At 46.3% G+C, this 21435-nt stretch overlaps 1 non-coding gene across 2 annotated transcripts; it reads right to left on the minus strand.

Moving 5' to 3' along the window:
- Window positions 1–1437: 1437 nt before the first annotated feature.
- Window positions 1438–20889, minus strand: LOC118087479 (uncharacterized). Of its 2 annotated transcripts, XR_009557825.1 has the most exons (3): window positions 20302–20889; window positions 6176–9231; window positions 1438–6035 (listed from the first exon to the last, which is right to left on the minus strand). It is a non-coding gene; the product is annotated as an uncharacterized LOC118087479 (transcript). The 2 variants fall into 2 exon arrangements; XR_009557826.1 differs by lacking the exon at window positions 20302–20889 and having other exon boundaries at window positions 9094–15418.
- Window positions 20890–21435: the final 546 nt, after the last annotated feature.

Below are 21435 nucleotides of genomic sequence, written 5' to 3' on the forward strand. Positions count from 1 at the left end.
GGGCCTAATCCGGCCTGCCGGTCAGTTTAATCTGGCCCCTGTGGCAGTCTACTTCAATCCTAAAAAAAACTTCCTAAAACAACTTCACTCCTAAAAAAGAAGGTCAACAACTTTGGTTGGCCCCTTAGTCGGCCCCCACGGCCCTTCACTTCATCAAATCTGGCCCTCTTTGAAAAAGGTTTGGACACCACTGCATTAGACAGTTGTGAGGCAGACAATTAACATTTCTCTGTCCACCATTGTGTGCTTTATAACTGCTTCTGCATTCCTGACATCTTAGAGAAAAAGTATAGTTTGCCAACCCTACTTTGAAAGGAGGAATTCGCACAAAAACACAACATGTGCATGTTAATGACACTAAAGTAATAATAAAACTCAGTTCCGTCCAGAGCTGAAGAAAGATCCAGGACTATGCTGCAATGGCCATCTGTTTGAGGGCTTTAACAAGATTAAATGGCTACATTCTGTCTCCAGTTGCACTCAGGCCCTGCTTCCCATCTGGCTGGGCCACCTTGAGAATGGGACGCTGGGCCAGCCAGGCTCTTCATATTTTCTTAAATCACAGCACATCAGGGACGTTGTGGCTTGTCTGATACCATAATGGTGGCCTAGGGTTGAACCCGTGGGAGGATTAACTGAGTGAATCACAAGAGGAGGGAGAAAGGTTGTTTTCTGCTGCTCCAGAGAAGTGGACACGGAGCAATGGATTCAAACTACAAGAAAGAAAATTCCACCTAAACATTAGGAAGAACTTCCTGACAGTAAGAGCTGTTTGGCAGTGGAATTTGCTGCCAAGGAGTGTGGTGGAGTCTCCTTCTTTGGAGGTCTTTAAGCAGAAGCTTGACAGCCATCTGTCAGGAATGCTTTGATGGTGTTTCCTGCTTGGCAGGGGGTTGGACTGGATGGCCCTTGTGGTCTCTTCCAACTCTATGATTCTATGATTCTACTCTTCCACCCCAGCAATTGCTAAGGTAATGCAGCGGGCCCACTTCTGGAGCTGTGCTAAAGCTCCTAGGCTTCGTGCTGATGAGGAATCTGGAGGTAGTTCTTTATGTGTGGGAGAGGCAGCAGAAGGAGTGAAGGCCACAAACCCTGTAGGGGAAGCAATAGACTCTGATGCATACGTTGAAAAAATTATAGCAGCCTTGGCCACTGACTGGTTGGCAGCATGTGGTACGATTTATTCTGGCAAAAACAACTAATAATCATGATTTGGTGTTATATCCATTGCTGGCGCTTCTAGAGAGTCCTCCCTGAGACTGCTCGTCGAACTCTGGTCTTTTCTCTGCTAGCAGCTACCTGGATAGAGACAGCTGTGAGGTGGAAAACAGGAAGGACTCACATATGCTCATGTGTGGGAAATAGCACTTTCTGAATGCTTGACCCAGCTCAGCTGAATGACTGACAGACAGTCCAAGAGGAATAAACTTCCCGGTGTATGGTCTTCATTTATTGTGTCACATGTATCTTTATACAAAGGTCTACTTAGTGAATTTTTGATATACGAGTATCTTAATTTCACCCTACGTACTTGACAATCCAATAATCTGTATATTATTCCAAGTTTTGCTTTCTCAGTTGTGTTTATGATATTAAAAACCAATATGATACATTTTTTTTTTAAAAAAAAAGCACCATTACAACTACAGGAATAAAACGGGTAGTCTGATACTAAATACGCTTACTGGGGAATAACAAGCACCGCTTTGCACACCTTTGAAGTAAAAAGCTGAAAATGAGCATCTGTAAACGTGTACAGATCACCCACCCCATCTATAAAAAGCATTTTAAAAACGAAATACGAAGCCCTGGTAGGTTCAGGTACTGATGTCAGACCTGTTTGCCATCATCTGCTCTTCTCCAGGTGGTCCTCCAGGTGGCAGGGACTTGATATTGAGTCCTGAGATGCCACCCTTGCTGCACCACTATCAGCAGAATGGTTAACCCACCTCTAAAGTGGGATGCGGGTGGCACTGTGGGTTAAACCACTGAACCTAGGGCTTGCTGATCAGAAGGTCGGCGGTTCAAATCCCCATGACGGGGTGAGCTCCTGTTGCTCGGTCCCGGCTCCTGCCAACCTAGCAGTTCGAAAGCATGTCAAGTGCAAGTAGATAAATAGGGACCGTTCACCAGAAGCGGCTTTGTCATGCTGGCCACATGACCTGGAAGCTGTACGCCAGCTTCCTTGGCCAATAACGCGAAATGAGTGCCGCAACCCCAGAGTCAGTCATGACTGGACCTAATGGTCAGGGGTCCCTTTACCTTTAAAGCTGCTAAAAGCTGTCCATTCCAGGTGTCTCCACCCCCACCACCAGAGCTGCTATCTTGTCTGTGGAGCCTTCTATGACTCCAGAAACCTTAAGTTGCACAGCTGATACCTGAATGGTCCGGAGACTCTGGCCCTGGGCAGGAGGTCCCTGGAGAGCTGACAAAGAGGGGGAAAAGCTCCGACACGTCAGCAGAAGCTGCATCTGATCCAGGGGTGACCCATCCTGTTTCACCACTTGAGGCGAAATGGGAATTGCTGCCTCCCCACCCCCTGCTGTGTCCCATCACCACTTCCACTACCACTGCACCCCAGCTCTCACCAAACTCAGTGAGAATCAGGGTGCTTCTCGAAGCGTTGTCACTTGGCTCCTTCCCTGGGCCTGGTGGCTGGCCTGGCTCTGATCAACTGCTGAATCAGCTAGATGAAAGGTTGAAGGAACTGGATAGGTTTAACCTGGGAAAGAGAAGACTTGAGAGGTAACATAAAAGCCACCTTGAAATATCTGAAGAGCTTCCATCTTCATGGAACAAGCAAGCCTGTTTCCTCCTGCTTGAGAGGGTGAGGCCAAAACCAATGGATCCAAATCTCAAGAAAATAGATTCCAGTCAAACATGAGGAAGAACTTTCTGATGGTAAGAGCTCTTTGACGGTGGAATGGACTCCCTCGGCAGGTGGTGGACTCTCCTTCACTGGAGATATTTAAACACACGTTGGGTGGCCATGTGTCAGGGATTCTCTAACTGTGGTTCCTGCATTGCAAGGGATTGGGCTGGGTGGCCCTTGGGTCATCTCTGCAATTCGCCCAACTCTGCAATTCTCTGCCCCAGAGGCTCCCAAATGCAGTGCTATTGAAAGTGGCCCAAGGCGTGAATGCTTCAGGAACCAAATATGGTTCTGGTTCCTGGCACACCGAGGAAAACAGAATGCTGGTCCACTACATCAGATAGCCTGAGAGGCACTGCCCTGCAGGACATGACCAGAAACCACGTTGCTAAATTCCCAGAAACTCCTGCTCTTGATTCCCACTTCCATCATCACCTGAAACACTGCAGGTGTGTTTCAGGTGGGCAGTCACAGGTGTTTGTTTTGTCAGGCATGCACCACCTAGGTACCTGCTGACTCTTAATCCTGTTCCCCTAACATCTACCCCAGGCTGTTCCTAAGTTAGCTACACTTTAAAAAAAACAACAAGAAAAAAGAAAACTCAGAATAAGTATTTTGGTTTCCCTCAGAAACTGTCCTAGGATGCCTGCCACCACTTTCTAGGAGTGCCTTCACTTTCTAGGAGTGTCTTCCAGGGGTTTTGGACTACAACTCCCATCAGCCTCAGATTGTAGCCCAAAACCTCTGGGAGGCAGCTGGCTGGTCCTCTCCCAGGACATTGTCCTCCACACGAAGTGAGAGGGAGGAGAGTCACCCATTATTGCTTTGCTTTTGTTTTGGATCCCAGTTTTGAAGATTTGCCAGTCCTCTAGTTTTGTGAGAGCAGCATATCCATCGCAACAAATGGAAAACCCAATGCTTGCAAAGCCTACACGCTTGGCATGCCCATTAATCCCTGAATTGCAGCCTGTTAATATCTAAACGAGACAAGTTAGCCAGCCAGCTGGCAGCGTGAAGAGCTACCTGCATGACATCTATAGCCTACTGGCAGACATTGCCCCCAAACCCTTTGGGAAATCACAATCCTGAATTCAGAAACAGGCTTCTGGCTTGAGACCAGACCCCTTCATTTCCTGAGAGCCATCTCTAGGTCATCATCACAAACCCATCTTCTTATTTTCTTTGCCTTTCCTCTATTGCTTTGTCAGCAGATGTAGCAATCCATGCACAGCAACTCATTATTATAAAACAATCCACCTTTTGCTGTTTTTGCCACAGAACACAGCACAAACGAGAGTCTCCCCTCCATCCCTGTTTAAAATAGGAGACATGTTTTTACAAGTTAGCATTAATGAAACTAACCTATATTCTAGTCACTTGCTAAGCTGAAATTGGAGGAGCACAATGCTAGGTGGAGGCTAGGAGTGGTTTTGGCTGTTTCCATGCCAGTAATCCTTAATATTTTCTTCCTTATTAACCTGTGCTCCACATGTTATCTAGGCTGCCCCCTCTTTACTTTGGGGCATCTCATAATATGGGCCTGTTCTTGAATTGGTTTGTATACAGGCATATATACAGACCCCCTTCATATGCTGCTAAACACAAAATCAAAACGAGGAGGAAAGGTGGGTCTTACTAGATCACTAAACAGGCAGCCATGTGCAAAAATAAAATAAAATAATGCAAAGCAATAATGTATTAACGAAAATGGACAAACATCAGGCCATTTTCATTTCAGAGAAGGAAACAGCTAGCAAAGAAGGGCTAGCATTCTGCTAGCGCTTAATGGGCATAGCAGTAAAGCTGGTACCTCAGTACCAGATTTCACAGTAAAAAGATCCTGAAGTAAGGCACAAATTGCAACAGAGCATGTATTCAATATGAGAAGCATGCAAAGGCTTGTGGCACCTGGGAGAAGACAACCTGCATGATTTTGGCCCTTGCAGACCTCGCTATTGCTGCGAACCTTCCAGCGTCCTGCCACATTTAAAATATCCCCAGGCCTCCAAAAACACTGCTTTTTGCATAACCGAAGAGCATCATCACATTCCCTGTAAACATTCTTACTGATATCACTGCAAATTATAAAAAAAGCAAAGTTGGCTCAATACATGTTGGTTCCCTGGGGCAGAGAATCCCAATGGCATCTCCCCGCCCCGTCTCCCAATATTAACTTGAGAGACAATCCAGGAGTAAGTTACCTCGGGCAACTCCCACTGAAATCAATACCAATTCTGCCTCCACAGTCAGATACAGTAATGCTTCTGAATACAAATCATTGAAAACTGCAGGAGGGGGCGGGTGGGCTGTTGTGCTCAGGTGCCGCTTGAGGATTTCCCACAGGTATCTGGTTGTCCACTGCGAGATCAAGATGCTGGACTAGATGATCCAGCAGGCACATCTTATGCTCTTAAATGAAAAGAACTATAGCACCGGAACACTCCTGTGCCCCAGGTCTCAAAATCATCTCATCACCTTCTCTGCCACCCTTCTCTGCCTCTCTTTGCACCATGATAAAAACACAAAACCTAGATTCTGTATACTATGGCTAATTTCAGGAGTGGAATTTGCAGGATGTGGGAAATGATAGGACCTGCTCTGCCAACACAGAGACACACCTCCAGATATGCCTGGGTGAAGGCACAGCAGCAGCGTAGGACCACATCATTTATCTTCGCATAGATTCTCCTCTATACTGTATATCCAATATGCAAAGAATTTTCAGAAGCGCTGATGAGCATGTGGCACAGCTCACAGTTGAATGGGGTTGCAAGCATACAATGCTTTGGCCATTTAGAAACGATCACAAATATTATCTGAGCACTGTCGCTGGGCGCTAGAGAATTGTGGCTTCTGCTGCAACAAATCTGTGACCAAGTTCTGCTCAAGTCCATCCAGAACACATTGGTGCAAGAGGCAGGAAGAGACAACCTGGCCTGCTGGAGATGATCTGGGAGTTGTCCCACTAAGCCACTCAGTGTCCGCCATCAGCCTTTGCTGGGGTGTCCACGTTTGCAGAACTGGGGAGGGTGAAGTAAAGAACTATAGCCAGGATGAGGATGAGGACTCCCGCGACCACGCCCACAAGGATGACCTTCCATTTCATGTTCTCCCAGCGCTTCTTCCGAGCCACGACTTTTGTTGTCTTGCAGAAGGCAACACTCTAGGAGGAAACAAAGAAGGGATGCAGCCTCTCTTATTCATAGGCATATAGGATTGTTAATAGCCCACCCTTTTTGGAGGCTCTCCAACCCAAGCTATTAACTTAGAGCCACACACACCCCACAATCAATTTAGGCTTACCCACGCTGCAGCATCTGGGGCGTGTTTCCCATTGTAGGGAGTGACACTGTCCAGGGAAAGCTGAGGCGAAGGAAAGGTAATCTAGTTCTGAAACTGCTGCACAGACACAGGATTTGGATCTGGCACTGGGCAAGGGGTGCAAGGCTTGGAGCATTTCAGCTTTGGTTGAAAGGAACTAAAGGAACTGAAGACAGTAAATGTGGGCTTCAAAGGTTGCAGGACAGAGAGAGGGGTAGTTTAGCTTCTAGAGGGCGTAACAAGATGTCATCTCAGCAAACAAATGGCCCTGCCTTGCTGAGGTCACAGGAAGGGCAGGAGGCAGTTTTGGGAGAAACACCCCCCACATTTCCCCACCCCACCCCACCCCACCCATCTCCTCCTGGAATCACTTTCATTTGCAAAGCCAGGCTGGGAAAATATAAAATGAGGCGTTTGTAAGAGACAAGAGACATTTGCCGCAATGAAGAATTAAAGTCTCCACCAAGGTCCTACAAGCCCACCTTTAGTATTAAGTGTATATAATGTGTGTGTGTGTGTGTGTGTGTGTGTGTGTGTGTGTGTGTGTGTGTGTGTGTGTGGAATAAGTCATGGCAAGTACTAGTTTAAAAAAGGGGAAGGGAAAATTATTTAATTTCAGAGCTCATCTCTTGGAACAGCTCTTTTGAAAGGATGCAAAACCTTCATCGTACAAAACCCAGTGCTCTGATTATACTGCCTTGCTGACGCTGTCTTATTAAATTGTATTTTATAAGGAATTTTGGAGAAAGCTGCCTTGAGATTTGGAGAAGCAGGATGCAAGTGTTAAGTAAGTAGGTAGGTAGGAAGGAAGGCTATAAGATGGAAATGGACTAAATTTACACAATGTGTAATTACTGGGCAGGGTTTAGATTGCCTGGTACAATATGTTATTTTTTAAAGCATGGAATCCACATGTGCCCTGCTGTTTCTGTTGAAATGTCATAAACCAGAAGAACAGATTGATCTGGGTTTGCTATCAGCAGCTCAGTGGGCAGAATTTCCATGTTCTCCACGATCCTGAGGAAAGGTTTTGGGATTTTACAGTTTAGAGCAGGGGTAGTCAACCTTTTTAAACCCACTAATGCATCTTTCTTGATGGTAAAATTTCCTTACCGCCCACCAGTGCTCGATGGAAGGAGGATTCAGCTTGTGCCGTAGAACCCCCTACCGCCCACCTAGAATCCTGAAACGCCCACTAGTGGGCAGTAGGAACCAGGTTGGTTTAGAGAACAGGTGAGTAAGAGGTGACATGATAGAAGTGTATAAAGTGTATAAAGTGTATGCATGGCCTGGAGAAAGTGAGCAGAGAAAAGTTTTGCTTCCTCTTTCATAACGCTAGAACTCATAGACACCCAATGAAGCCGAAGGCTGGGAGATTAAGGACAGATAAAATAAAATTCTTCCTGCACAGTTAAATTACTGAACTTCCTCCCACAGGAGGCAGTGATGGTCACCAGCTTGATTGACTTTAAAAGAGGATTAGACAAATTCTTGGAGGAGAAGGCTAATACCTGGTCGAGATGCTTCTGAATCCCAATGGCTGGAAACAGCAGGAGGGGAATGTGCTCTTGTGCTCAGGTCCTGTTTGCTGGTTTCCCAGAAGAGGTGTCTGTTTGGCCACTATGAGAATAGGATGCTGGACTGGATAGGCATCTGGACCGATCCAGCCTGTTCTTCTTATGTTCTTAGCCATCGCAAGCCAGGTACCCTACAGTGTTTTGGATTACAACTCCTACCAGCCCTGGCCAGTACTGCTGTCTCATCATTCCTTTCCCATTCTTTACTTTAAGAAAACAGCCTCGGCCATCACAGCAACCCCCAGGATCCTGCTAGCTCCCTACATCTGACTTTAAGCTCTGCAAGGGAGGGGGAAGCCCAAATCAACCTGGGCCTCTTGAACTGTGCCTCTGAGGGGCAGCAGAAATGAACTATTTTGTCCAAATAATAGCAATTACAGTGGTGCCTCGCTTAACGAATGCCCTGCTTAACGAAATTTCCGCTTAATGAAAGGTTTTTTCGAGCGGAGATTACCTCGCTAGACGAATGCGTTTTACGAAAAATTCGTCTAGCGAATCGCGGTTTCCCATAGGAATGCATTGAAATTCAATTAATGCGTTCCTATGGGCAAAAAAAAAAATTCAAAAAAAATTCAATGCATTCCTATGGGATTCGCTAGACGAATTTTTCGTTATAAGAAAAGACCCGTGGAACGAATTAAATTCGTCTAGCGAGGCACCACTGTACTAGACAAAATGTCTGTAAATTGCTGGAGCTGGTGCTCCTCCTTCTTTTCATGGGAGATAGTATTAACTTACAGCTTGAACCTTTAATAGGTGCTCTTCTACTAGCAGCAAAGCTCATAATAACAAGATCCTGGAAGGATTTAGAGGGTGAGTCTCTGACAAGTTGGTACAACAAAGTATGGCAAATAGCACTTGCAGAATAAGTAAATAATAAAATAAAATTGGCACAAAGCCTGATGCACAAAGACTCCTTTGTAATTGAATGATACATTTTTATTATGTACACGGCTAAAACAACAACAACAGAGAATTCCCTTCACATTGTAAAACCTTTTGGTTAACTTGAATTGTTTATCACCTTCTTTACATGTAGTAGTCTGGGATTAGAACTCATTAGGTTATTTGGCTGATATTTTGCATATATTACCTAAACACTAGCTTCTGGGTTAGGCTGGGATATTTTTTAAAAAAAAACTGGAAGAAGGAGGGAACCATTTTGGAGGAGAAGACCACGTTTCTCCTGCTCTCTCAAGGACTCTGGATGAAATGCTGAGGACAACCTACTGCAAACAAGGGTCCACCCATCACTTGTGGTGCATGAAAAAGCTACCACCCCCAGAAGTGGGCTGCTTCCTCCTTCCCACCCCCTTGCTGTACCTGGTTGCGAAGTTCATCTGCCCTTTCATCCAGTTCGCGGAGCTTGCCCTCACGGTTCAGCACTTTGCTGTAGTTCTCCAGCATGATCTCTGTCACCTGCTCAGCCTCCCCCTGACACCGCTTCAAATTGTTTTCCTCCTGCAGAAAGAGAGAGGCTGATCATAGCAGAAGGAACTCTGGTCCCATCATGCTGCTTGAGGCTGAAACACAGCAGCTGAGTGGGAGGAGTGTGTGTGCATTGCATACAGAGATAACAAGGTCTTGGAGAAACCAGGGCAGGAGGAGAGGGCTGGGTCAGAACACTTGGCTGCCCTTTCAGGTCACAGGGAAGTCGGGGACCTTTTGCTCCCATGAAACTAGGAACATGCCAGGAAGGGCTCCAGGTGCACACAAAGGCCTCTGGAGGCATGAACAAATAAGTCAGCAGCTATGCTGGCTGGGACTGATGGGAGACGTAGTCCAACAGCATCTGGAGGGCACCAGGTTGGCAGAGGCTGTTTCAAGTCATGGAGATAGGTGGGAGGGGGTTGTTCTGGTGTACAGTACCATCTTCTGTCCAAGACTGAACTCTAGTTCCACATATTTGTAGACCTGGATGCCTACTGTCAGAGCCACCCCAAACCTGTTTTTCCACTTTTTTAAAAAAGACTTGCTTTCATCAACACGAAGGAATGGTAAGAAGGACAATGGATTCAGCTGACAGATTAATTGCATTTCAAAGCCAGGAGGAAGATGGGCTCCTCCTGGATTGAGAGGCGGCGGCAATGTGATGGTTGTTTTCGTTTGCATTTATGATGAAATGTACAATTGTACTTTAATTTTTTGTAATTATTATTATTATTATTATTGTAAAGGAAGGTTCTGCTGTCCTCTGTCCTCTGTTTGGCATGGGCAGCTTGGGCTCAGCGGTGAGGGCGCCTCCATATAAACCAAGTGGGGTGCTCTAAAAATGACTGCAGTCCTTTGCGCAGCTCCCTGGCAACTGAGTTCACCATGAAGGCAATACATTTTGAAGTCTCTTGGGCCCACAGACTACGGCTGGGAAGCCGAAGACAGCAATACAGTACAAAGGTATAAAGCAGGATCCCCAAACTTTGGCCCTCCGGATGTTTTGGACTACAATTCCCATCTTCCCTGACCACTGGTCCTCTTAGCTAGGGATCATGAGAGTTGTAGGCCAAAATATCTGGAGGGTCGCAGTTTGGGGGTGCCTGGCTTTGCCAAAGGTTCAGAAGAAGTGGTAGTTGATCTGGCCTTGGTCATTCCTGGAGTGTGTCTCCCCATCTCCTGTTGGAATTAGAATTCCTCACAGGAAATGAGAAGCAAATACCAACCCATTGCCTGAAATAGCTTGTTTCCTGCTGCTGAAATGGGTGGAGGAAGGCTGAACCCACTCAGGGACCCAAGCCAAAAGACACAGGAAACATAAAGGTCTTTTTCAAATGCTGCTTTCCTTTGGAAAGCCGGAGCTGGCAGACAAAGAGCCTGAGGCAATGATCCTGGCCCAAACCAGCCTTTGCTACACCAGACTTGTGTCACGCTGGGGAGAACTCCCAAGGAAGGTGAAGGTCACTGGGAGGACAAGCTCAGGAAAGACAGCCTTTCCCCCCAAGATCCTTTGCATTTGAGGAGGGGAGGAAGAGAAAAGTACAAGGATAATGACTAAGGAAGACTCACCTGGTCTTATGGCCCTGAAGTACATCATGACACGTACAATACAATCACATTTTATACTCATCTAATTCAACCATAAGCAGTTGAAGGCCACTGGTTGACATCCTGCAAGTTAAATGCGAGCAAGGCAGAGAGTTCAAAAGCTCTTTTGTGCCGGGTCTTCCCAATGGAAAAAGAGCTTAAAAGCTCTGTGCCTTGCTTGGGATCCAAGACACTCTCTGTGTGCTGAGTCTGGGATGCTCTCATGAGATAATGATGGCCCCACCAGATCTTGAGAGAGCATCTTGGGGCCTCCAGAGCTGATACATAGAGTATATGCATTTTTGCATATACAGGGAACCCTTGGAACCAAACTCCCATGTAAAATGTGATTGTACTGTATCTAGAATCACTGGTCTTCAACTGGTGGGCCTGATCTGTGGTGGGTTGTAACAGCACTACTACCTTGTAAATATATGTTAAAAGATTAAGAAATGGGTCCCCCAAGTGCATGTTTGGGTTAAAAGTGGGTCTTGAGCCTGAAGAGGTTGAGGATACCTGATGTAGATAATCTCTTGAAGGACATTTTTCAAAATGCTTAGAGGGTTCCATTCTGCAGACTCTATTTGATTCTCTCTGTGCCTATTTTTGCATACCATACCAAAGTGGTGTACTGTACAATAAGACAAATATAAAATACCAAACACTATAGACTCAGTAAACTAAGAGGAATTAAACCATTTGTACAATTGTAAAACACATGTTCCACACCTTGATCCGGTCATACTTCAAGGAAAGCCATCTTATACAAAAATATGAGGCACTATGTGTAGTAAACCTGAGGGTGTACTGAATACATGAGTAATACCGGTAGTTGCACAGTTGCCTTTCCCTCTCTTAGAACTCCCAACACCTTCATAAAAAGGTAAAGGGACCCCTGACCATTAGGTCCAGTTGTGACTGGGGTTGCGGCGCTCATCTCGCTTTATTGGCCGAGGGAGCCAGCGTACAGCTTCCGGGTCATGTGGCCAGCATGACTAAGCCGCTTCTGGCGAACCAGAGCAGCGCACGGAAACGCCATTTACCTTCCCGCCACAGTGGTACCTATTTATCTACTAGCACTTTGATGTGCTTTTGAACTGCTAGGTTGGCAGGAGCAGGGACCGAGCAACGGGAGCTCACCCCATCACGGGGATTCGAACTGCCGACCTTCTGATCGGCAAGACCTAGGCTCTGTGGTTTAACCCACAGCGCCACCCGTGTCCTTCATAGTGTCCATTAAATTAACCTTCCCAGTGTCACCTAGTTGGCCTCTGTAGGTCACAAGATGCTGGACCATGTTGGTCTTTGGCCTGATCCATCTGCAGGAGCTCTTGTGATGTTCCTCACCCCACAGACATTTCAGAAGATGAAAGAGAAAGCAAAAGCAAACACAAAAAACCCTGTTGGGATCCCACATGCTTTCTCAGAGGCTTGGTCCACTATCAAGTGCCTCCTGTACCTTCATCACAGGAGGTTGTGGCCTTTTAAGAGATGAGATCCCAAAGCAGAAAGGCAGGATTAGCTATTCCACTACAAGCATGAGAGCAAACTGGAGCAAACCTGAAGAGCTCCACCATCTCATGGAAGGAGAGGTTTGCTAGCTCTCTTACTAGGAACATGTTCCAAAAAGTTATTGAACCTTGCCTCCCCACAGCTCCGCCCCCACACTTTGCTTACTGGGACCATCTGCTGAGAGGCTGTGTGGAAATACACCAATACAGTGTCATACACACACACTCCTCCATCTGAGCATCTGAGCATTATTCTTTCACACTGGCTGCCAGCCGCTCCCTCACTGTTGCCCCTCCTCTCACACCTGGCACTTCTAAGCCCAGACCTAATGAGGAGAGAAATTTAGCAGCAACTTCCTCCAGGCCTAGTGCCCTCCAGCCACGCGTTGGGTCCGATGAGAGTTGTAGTCCAAAACATCTGGAGGGCACCAGGTTGGGGGAAGGCATGGCACTGCATTATACCAACTTCGTCTAGCTCAGTACTGTCAACACTGATTTGCAGCAGCTCTTCTGCTCATCATGTCTTGGGGTGGCCTTATCAATGGTGCATGTTAATCCAGTGATTCTGGTTTTTATTTGTTTAATGCTGCAGATCCTGAGGCGTGCATCTCATACTTAGAAATAAACATGCACATTAAAATATGCACAATAATTGCTGCAGGAATCTTTCTTTCTTCTGGCAGCAAAAAAGGCACCAGGGCCCTTGTTCTGATGGCCGCTCTTCCATTGTGATGCAACAAACCAGACACTTTGCCAGCAGGAGAGGAAAGCCATCAAGAAGAGCCACCCAACTTGCTGGGAAAGGAAGGTACACCCTCCTTCCAAGTGTTGGGCTTCCTGTGGGCAGCCGGGGATGTTTATTCCCTCCTGCCAAGCTCCTATTGTTTACTGTGAGACTAATTGATTGAGGAAGGCCACAGCCAGAACTCTGCGAAGGAATGACCAGCTGACAGAGCACATATCTCATCTCTGACAGCAGAGTCACAGCTGACCAAACTGAGAATACTCAAGCAGCCCGTTGTCTTTCCTGGGGAGGAAGGCAGCTGAAAAAAGTTCTGATCTCTTGAATTCAACAGAGGAAAAGCAGGCCAATGCAGTCATGTGAGCACCCCACAGCCCTGGTAGCTTTGGAGAAGCCTCTCTCTCTCAGCTCTCTGTCTGAACTGCAATAGCAACAATTCAAGGCTGGTGCCCTCCAGGTGTGCTGGACTCAGGGCCGGCTCTAGGTAGAGCCCCAGTGGCGTGGTGTGCCAGGCTGGTAGGCGTGGAAACCATGCTGTGCCCTGCGAGGGCGGGGGCGCCGGAGCGATCTCCGCCCCTCAGCGCCAGGGCGCGCCACCTGCTCGAGACTGCCCTGGCTGGACTACCTTTCCTGTTAAACATAGCAAAGGAAGACCAAAATTATGCAGTTTAAAAAGAGAGGAAACCCAAAAGACTATATAATTAGTGGACATCTAATACAGGAAGTGAAGCAGATTAATTATCTGGGGATTCTATTTAAAAATAACATGAACTGGAATGCACATATCTCTGTGGCAATAGCCAAGGCCAAAGGGACAGCCCACCATATCAAATCTCATTTTTTCTCCCCTGAAGGAAATAGATATATTCCAGCGGCACTGCAAGTAATTGATATGAAACTTTGCCCACAACTTTTATATGGCGCCCCACTATGGATTTCAGGTGACCTCAAGAAGTTGGACAAATTTCATGCATCCCTCTTGAGGTCATTATTTGGACTTACAAACTCTGTTAAATATGAGTCAATATGCTGCGAGCTAGGAATACTACCTCTATCAATAAGAGCGTGGCTGAGGACTTTGAAATACTGGATCTTCCTTCATAGTAGAGCCCTATCTCCTAACTCTCTCCTTTACGACCTTCTAAGTGATAGTATAAGCTATAACCTATCACTGACTTGCAGGAGAAAGTTGAACTCAATAGGACTAAAGATAACTGATTTTGAAAACGTTGACCCCAAAGAAGTCTGGAAAATTATTAGAAAGACTCTTATAGAGAAAAGCACCCTCTACTTACTTGAGATGGCGGGGCGCAGCACCTGCTCCCCATTACACCTGAACCTCCCAATGTGTAGAGACTTTAAAGGGGGATATATGGCAAACTTGAAGAGTCAGGAAGGGTGCAGGCTCTTCATGTTGGCTAGATTCAACGTGTTCCCCTCTATGGAGACAGAAGGAAGATATCTAGCTCTCCCAAAAGCCGAACGTTTATGTAAATGCGGGAAGAATGAACCAGATACATTGGACCACATTTTCTTTTCCTGTAATTACAGTATTAATGCGAGAAGACGATTGCTGGATGCTTTGCAGGTGGATGCATCGATCGCAGCAATGCCAACTATTCAGGGGTTATTGTCAGATAATAATGATGGAGTTACTTTAGTGGTGGCTGAGTTTTTGTGCTCGGTTTACGCAGAGAGATTGGGCCACTGTGGAGAGGACCAGGGGATGCTAATTGAAAATTGATATATTGCTCTAAAATACTAAATCAATTAATATGTATTTTATTTCATGAAGTTTATAATGTGAATGTTTTACTCATAATTTTGTTCTGAAGCTTCTGAATTTGTCATGCCTAATAAAGGTTATTGATTTGATTTGATTTGATTTGACATAGCACCCTACGACCATGCTCCATCAGCTGAGACTGATCAGATTTGTGATCTGAAACAACTCATAGAATCATAGAGTTGGAAGAGACCACAAGGGCCATCCAGTCCAACCCCCTGCCGAGCAGGAAACACCATCAAAGCATTCTTGACATATGGCTGTCAAGCCTCCGCTTAAAGACCTCCAAAGAAGGAGACTCCACCACACTCCTTGGTAGCAAATTCCACTGCCGAACAGCTCTTACTGTCAGGAAGTTCTTCCTAATGTTTAGGTCAAATCTTCTTTCTTGTAGTTTGAATCCATTGCTCCATGTCCGGTTCTCTGGAGCAGAAGAAAACAACCTTTCTGCCTCCTCTATATGACATCCTTTCATATATTTGAACATGTCTATCATATCACCCCTTAACCTTCTCTTCTCCAGGCTAAACATACCCAGCTCCCTAAGCCGTTCCTCATAAGGCATTGTTTCCAGGCTTTTGACCATTTTGGTTGCCCTCTTCTGGACATGTTCCAGCTTGTCAGTATCCTTCTTGAACTGTGGTGCCCAGAACTGGACACAGTACTCCAGGTGAGGTCTGACCAGAGCAGAATGCAGTGGTACTATTACTTCCCTTGATCTAGATGCTATACTCCTATTGATGCAGCCCAGAATTGCATTGGCTTTTTTAGCTGCTACATCACACTGTTGACTCATGCCAAGTTTGTGGTCTACCAAGACTCCTAGATCCTTTTCACATGTACTGCTCTCAAGCCAGGTGTCTCCCATCCTGTATTTGTGCCTTTCATTCCCCCCCCCCCCAAGTGTAGTACTTTACATTTCTCCTTGTTAAAATTCATCTTGTTTGCTTTGGCCCAGTTGTCTAATCTGTTAAGGTCATTTTGAAGTGTGATCCTGTCTTCTGGGGTATTAGCCACCCCTCCCAATTTGGTGTCATCTGCAAACTTGCTCAGGATGCCCTCAAGCCCATCATCCAAGTCATTGATAAAGACATTGATGATAACTGCATGCACTTAGCTGGGGGAAGTATAACCCACCCCAAGGTGGAGTCAATTTTAGACTGAAAAATACTACATTCGGGCCTCTCGGTAGAAGAGGAACTAAAACCCACATCCTTCCTGTCAAGCGGGTAAATCTTGTACAGTGGTACCTCGGTTTATGAACACAATTGGTTCCGGAAGTCTGTTCATAAAGTGAAGCGTTCATAAACTGAAGAGAACGTTCCGATTGAAAGTAATGGAAAGTGAATTAATCCGTTCCAGACGGTCCGCGGAGTAAGCGTTCATAAACTGAAGCAAACTTTCCCATTGAAAGTAATGGAAAGTGGATTAATCCGTTCCAGACGGGCCCGCGGAGTACTTAAACTGAAGCGTTCATAAACTGAAGCATGAGTGTAATTGGTTCCGGAAGTCTGTTCATAAACTGAAGCGTTCATAAACTGAAGCAAACTTTCCCATTGAAAGTAATGGAAAATGAATTAATCCGTTCCAGATGGGTCCACGGCGTTCATAAACCGAAAATTCATAAACCGAAGTGTTCATAAACCGAGGTTCCACTGTATCTGAAAACTGAAAACCTTCATGAAGCATGAGAGGAAGGCAAACACCTGCAGCATGTTTTCAATATCCACCCAGTGAGGCTCTCAAAGTGATTGAATGTTTCCTGCCCAGTAAAGGCACCTGAACCGACAGGCACTCACTTCAAACCGGGTAGTCCTTGAAGAGACTGGCAAAGAGCCCTTTGCAAAAAGTCCTGCTCAGCACTTTGAAGCACTGATGATCAAAGTGATTACAAATGATTTTTGTAATTTGGAATGTTAGAAAATCAATAAATATTATTTGGGGGGAAAAGATATAATATGAAAATTGCTTAAGATGGAGTTAAAAATGGACCCAGTGAGGGGAGAATCAAGGAAGTCTACAATGTTAAGTACAAAGTAAGATTGCTGTTACAGTATTGTCATGTTTTTTTTCTTTTTAGTTTTTGTCTTTTCTTTTTTTTCCTTTTTTGTATTTTGTATTTTTGCTTTATCTTCATAAAATGAATAAATATTATTAAAAAACGAAAAGAAAAAAGGATGTATTCAAGGTAGTACTTGAGGAGCACAAGTTCTAACAAGGGTCCAATCAAGGGCTGCAACTGGCCACATTTACACTTTGACAAAAAATGAAACGTCATGTGCAACAAATGCTCTTGAAAAGTGTTTGGAGTAAAGTATAAATAATGGAAGGATCAATGTTTTCAGACCCATTTCTCATGTGTAAAAATGTTTTCCTATAATTTTGTTTGTAATGTTATGTAATGAATTCTTATGTTTTGTTTGTAATGTAAGAAACATTTTGTTGTAATGTTCATGAAATGAATTCTGTCAAAGTGTTACCGCTAATTCTATCATGCAAGCTATCATTCAGATTTGGAACACATTTTAAAAAGAAAACCCTAGGTGTTCAGATACCTTTTAACTGAATAACTTTCTAAAGGAATGCCTGAAGTAACTGATATTATAGTTTGAAGTCTTGATTATTCTGTTATATTTTACTCCAAGAAGACAAATTTATCCTAAATAGAACCCAATAAGGCAGACATGTATTACAAAATATTTTTAAAATGTGATCCCATGATGAAATTCTGCAGGTAGCTCTTAGAAATATTAAATACAGTAATCAATACTTTTTGGAAATTTTAAATCATATTAATTTTTTAAATTTTAAATCTTGTAACTGAAATTTGAAATTTAAAGTAAGGCTAACATGTGCCAAAGAATTGATGCTTTTGAATTACGGTGCTGGAGGAGACTCTTGAGAGTCCCATGGACTGCAAGAAGATCAAACCTATCCATTCTGAAGGAAATCAGCCCTGAGTGCTCACTGGAAGGACAGATCCTGAAGCTGAGGCTCCAATACTTTGGCCACCTCATGAGAAGAGAAGACTCCCTGGAAAAGACCCTGATGTTGGGAAAGATGGAGGGCACTAGGAGAAGGGGACGACAGGGGACAAGATGGTTGGACAGTGTTCTCGAAGCTATGAACATGAGCTTGACCAAACTGTGGGAGGCAGTGGAAGACAGGAGTGCCTGGCGTGCTCTGGTCCATGGGGTCACGAAGAGTCGGACACAACTAAACAACAACAAACTTTGTCACCCCCAGGACTGGAAATTTCCATCACCAAGACAAAGGACTTTTGAAAATTTCCAGTAATCCAATGAGGCTTGGGAACTCTCAACCTGCTCTCTGCTTTTCTGTTGTTTACCCAGGAAACTGGCCCTGCTGAGAAGAGATACTGTACAAGCTAGGAGGGCTGTCCCGAAGAAGCATCTGGGAGACAAGATAAAAATGCCACCTTTGCTCTCTAACTTGCCTGCACATTCAGCTTCAGCAGCCACCTCCAAGAGTCGGGCACGACTAAACGACTAAACAACAACAACAACATGTGACATATCATATTAAAGCCCATGAAGTTCTGAAGAGATTGGTGTTTTTAGTTTTGATGTATCTCAATTCTGGGCTGAGCTTTTAAGGTTTTGGCAAGGCCAAAATTGTCTTATTTTAAAAAGAATCTCAAACTCTCATAATTTAAAAATGAGATGAGATAAAAAATTAAAATGTTATATTTAAACTTATTTCTGATTATTCTACAAGTGTACAAAATAGTAAGAAAATTGGATGACATGAGGTAAAGAAGTTGGGTCACTTGATATGGAATGACCCCTATGGCAGCGTTTCTCAACCGCTGTTCCGCGGCACACTAGTGTGCCGCGAGACACTGGCTGGTGTGCCGCGACGTGCGGCGACGAGAAGGGCGATTTGCATTGTCACGTGCCTGGCGGCCGCCAATACACAACACTGACCCACTGGAAAGCAATATTTCTCCTCCTCTTTCCCAAAGCTCAGTGCAAACGAGCCTGGCGGCCGCCAATGAACAACACTGGCCCGCCGGTGTTACTTTTTTAATGGTGGTGTGCCTCGTGATTTTTTTCACGGAACAAGTGTGCCGTGGCCCAAAAAAGGTTGAGAAACACTGCCCTATGGGAAACCCACAAGAGGATTTGAGCCCAAGAGCAGGTCTCCCCTCCTGTGGTTTCCAGCCACTGGGATTCAGAAGCACTGCTACATCCCTCCAACTGTAGAGGCAGAGCAGAGCCATCCTGGCTAGCAGCCATCACCTTCTTCTCCATCAATTTGTCTAATCCTGTTTTAAAGCCATCTACGCTGGTGGCCTTCACTGCCTCCTTTTATCTGTCCTGAATCTTCCAACATTTAGCTTCGTTGGATGTTTACGAGTTCTGGTGTTCTTCTAAAAACTTTTCTTTTTCCACTTTCTCCACGTCCTGCATAATTTTACAAACTTCTATCATGTTGTCGCCCCTTACTCGCCTTCCCTCCAAACTAAAAAGTCTCAAACGCTGCAACCCCTTTCCTCATAGGGGTGTCGCTCCATCCCCCAATAATTTCGGTTGTCCTTTTCTGAGCCTTTTCCAACCTTGAAATATCCTTTCTGAGGTGAGGCAACCAGCAATATTTGTACAACTCCAGCTGCAAGCGTAACCACCACCCTTACTTCGGAGTAAGCCCCACTGAATTCAACAGGGCTTCCTTCTGAGTAGAGATGGTTAGAATTGCGCTGTATGGAAAAAACGACGGCAGACGCCCAACCCCGCCGCCTCCGCCCCCTACTGGCGCCAGGGCGCAACTGCCTCCAAACGAGGGAGCGGAGCAAAGTAATAGGGAACCGGCGAACATATTCTTCTCCAAAATAAAAAAAATCCTTCAGTAGCACCTGCACCTTAAAGACCAACTAAGTTTTTATTTGGGTATGAGCTTTCGTGTGCATGCACACGAAAGAAGTGCATGCACACGAAAGCTCGTACCAAAATAAAAACTTAGTTGGTCTTTAAGGTGCTACTGAAGGAATTTTTTTATTTTGTTTCGACTCAGACCAACACGGCTACCTACCTGTAACTATATTCTTCTCCAGGCGGTCTTGGGTCCGGCGAAACCACATTCTGGGGCTGCGGAGAGCCCGCAAACTCCCGGCTGTGCCCAGATTACGAAAGAAGCTCCCCGAAAGAGACGCGGCCAGTCCCCTTCATAGGGGTCCGTTGAGACTTCAGAGGCAAGCGCCCCTGCGCTCCCGCGTAAGCGTGCGCAGGACTGGAGCCTCCACCCTCCGCACCGAAGCAGCCCACGGCAACCGCCGCGGTCGCGGAGCGAGTCCGCAGCTCCGCTTCCTTGGTGCCCCCCGCGTGGGCTGCCCAGAAGCCGGGAGGGCTCGCCGCCGCGGAGCTGCGCTGCGTTGCCCTCCGCCGCATTTCCCCCTCGGAGCCGCCGCTGGGACTGACCCGACGGCTGTGCCGCCCGCCCCCTCGGTCTCTTACCATGGCCGGCGCTGCGTGTCGGAGAGCTCAGCTGAGTGCGGCGGCTGCAGGACGGGCGCCTGCTTCTCCTCGGACTGGCGGCCAGCCGCGCCACCTTCCTGCCCCCTTGCCCGGAGACGGGGCGGCGCTTCGGGTCACGGGGCACGTGGAAAGGGCTCGCTTACTCCGCGCGCCGCTTTCGCTTTCCTTCGCGGCCCCCGGGGAGCGTCGCAGGGACACTGGGAAAAGGACCCCCCGAAGGGGCGCCGCTTCCCAGCCCCAGCCAATTCCGCGCCGGGCCGGCCCCTTCCGAGAGTCCCGAGGGCTTGGTGGGCGTCCCCTCGCCCAAAAGAGACGCCCCAGTCATTGGAGCGAGGCGAGGGTGCAGCCCAAGGTCACTGCCCAGCCGGCCCGGCGAGGAGAAGACGAGAGCCCTCCTCAGACGCCTCCATCGCCACGCCGCCCATCTCGGCCAGGGTCTATTTCTCAAGAGTGGCCAAACAGGTGCCCCGGCCCCCGAGGGAAGCTGGACCTGAGCACGACAGCAACACCTGTGCTCCCCAGGTATGCCGGGGCATCGTCCCCGCACCAAGGGAGGCAAAATATAACCAACCCGGCTAGTAGCCCTTCCCCTCCTCCATGGATTTTTAAAGATACCTGTAGTGGCCATGGCTACAACCTGCTCCTTATTCCATCATTTTACGATATGCCACCTGGATTTCCTCTTTGTGTCCTGTGTTTTTCAACATTCAACTAACTACATTGGGTACCAGTATTATGAGAGAGGAAGAAAAAGTCATTTGTCTGTTTTCTGTACACCATGCATAATTGTATATACAGTGGTACCTTGGTTTACAAACTTAATCCATTCCGGAAGTCCGTTCTTAAACCAAAGCCCTTCGTAAACCGAGGTGCGCTTTCCCTAATGAGGCCCTTCCACCGTTCTTAGACCGAGGTAAAGTTCGCAAACCAGGACACTGCTTCCAGTTTTGTGGAGTTCGTAAACCGAATAGTTCTTAAACAGGGCTGTTCTTAAACCGAGGTACCACTGTAACTCTCTCATGTCCCCTCTCCCTTGCCTTCTCTCTAAAGCCCCAAATGCCATAAGCCTTTCAATGAGGGAATTGCTACAACCCATTGATCATTTTGGTTGCA

Source organism: Zootoca vivipara, chromosome 6 (genome assembly GCF_963506605.1).
Source record: "Zootoca vivipara chromosome 6, rZooViv1.1, whole genome shotgun sequence".
NCBI lineage: Eukaryota > Metazoa > Chordata > Lepidosauria > Squamata > Lacertidae > Zootoca > Zootoca vivipara.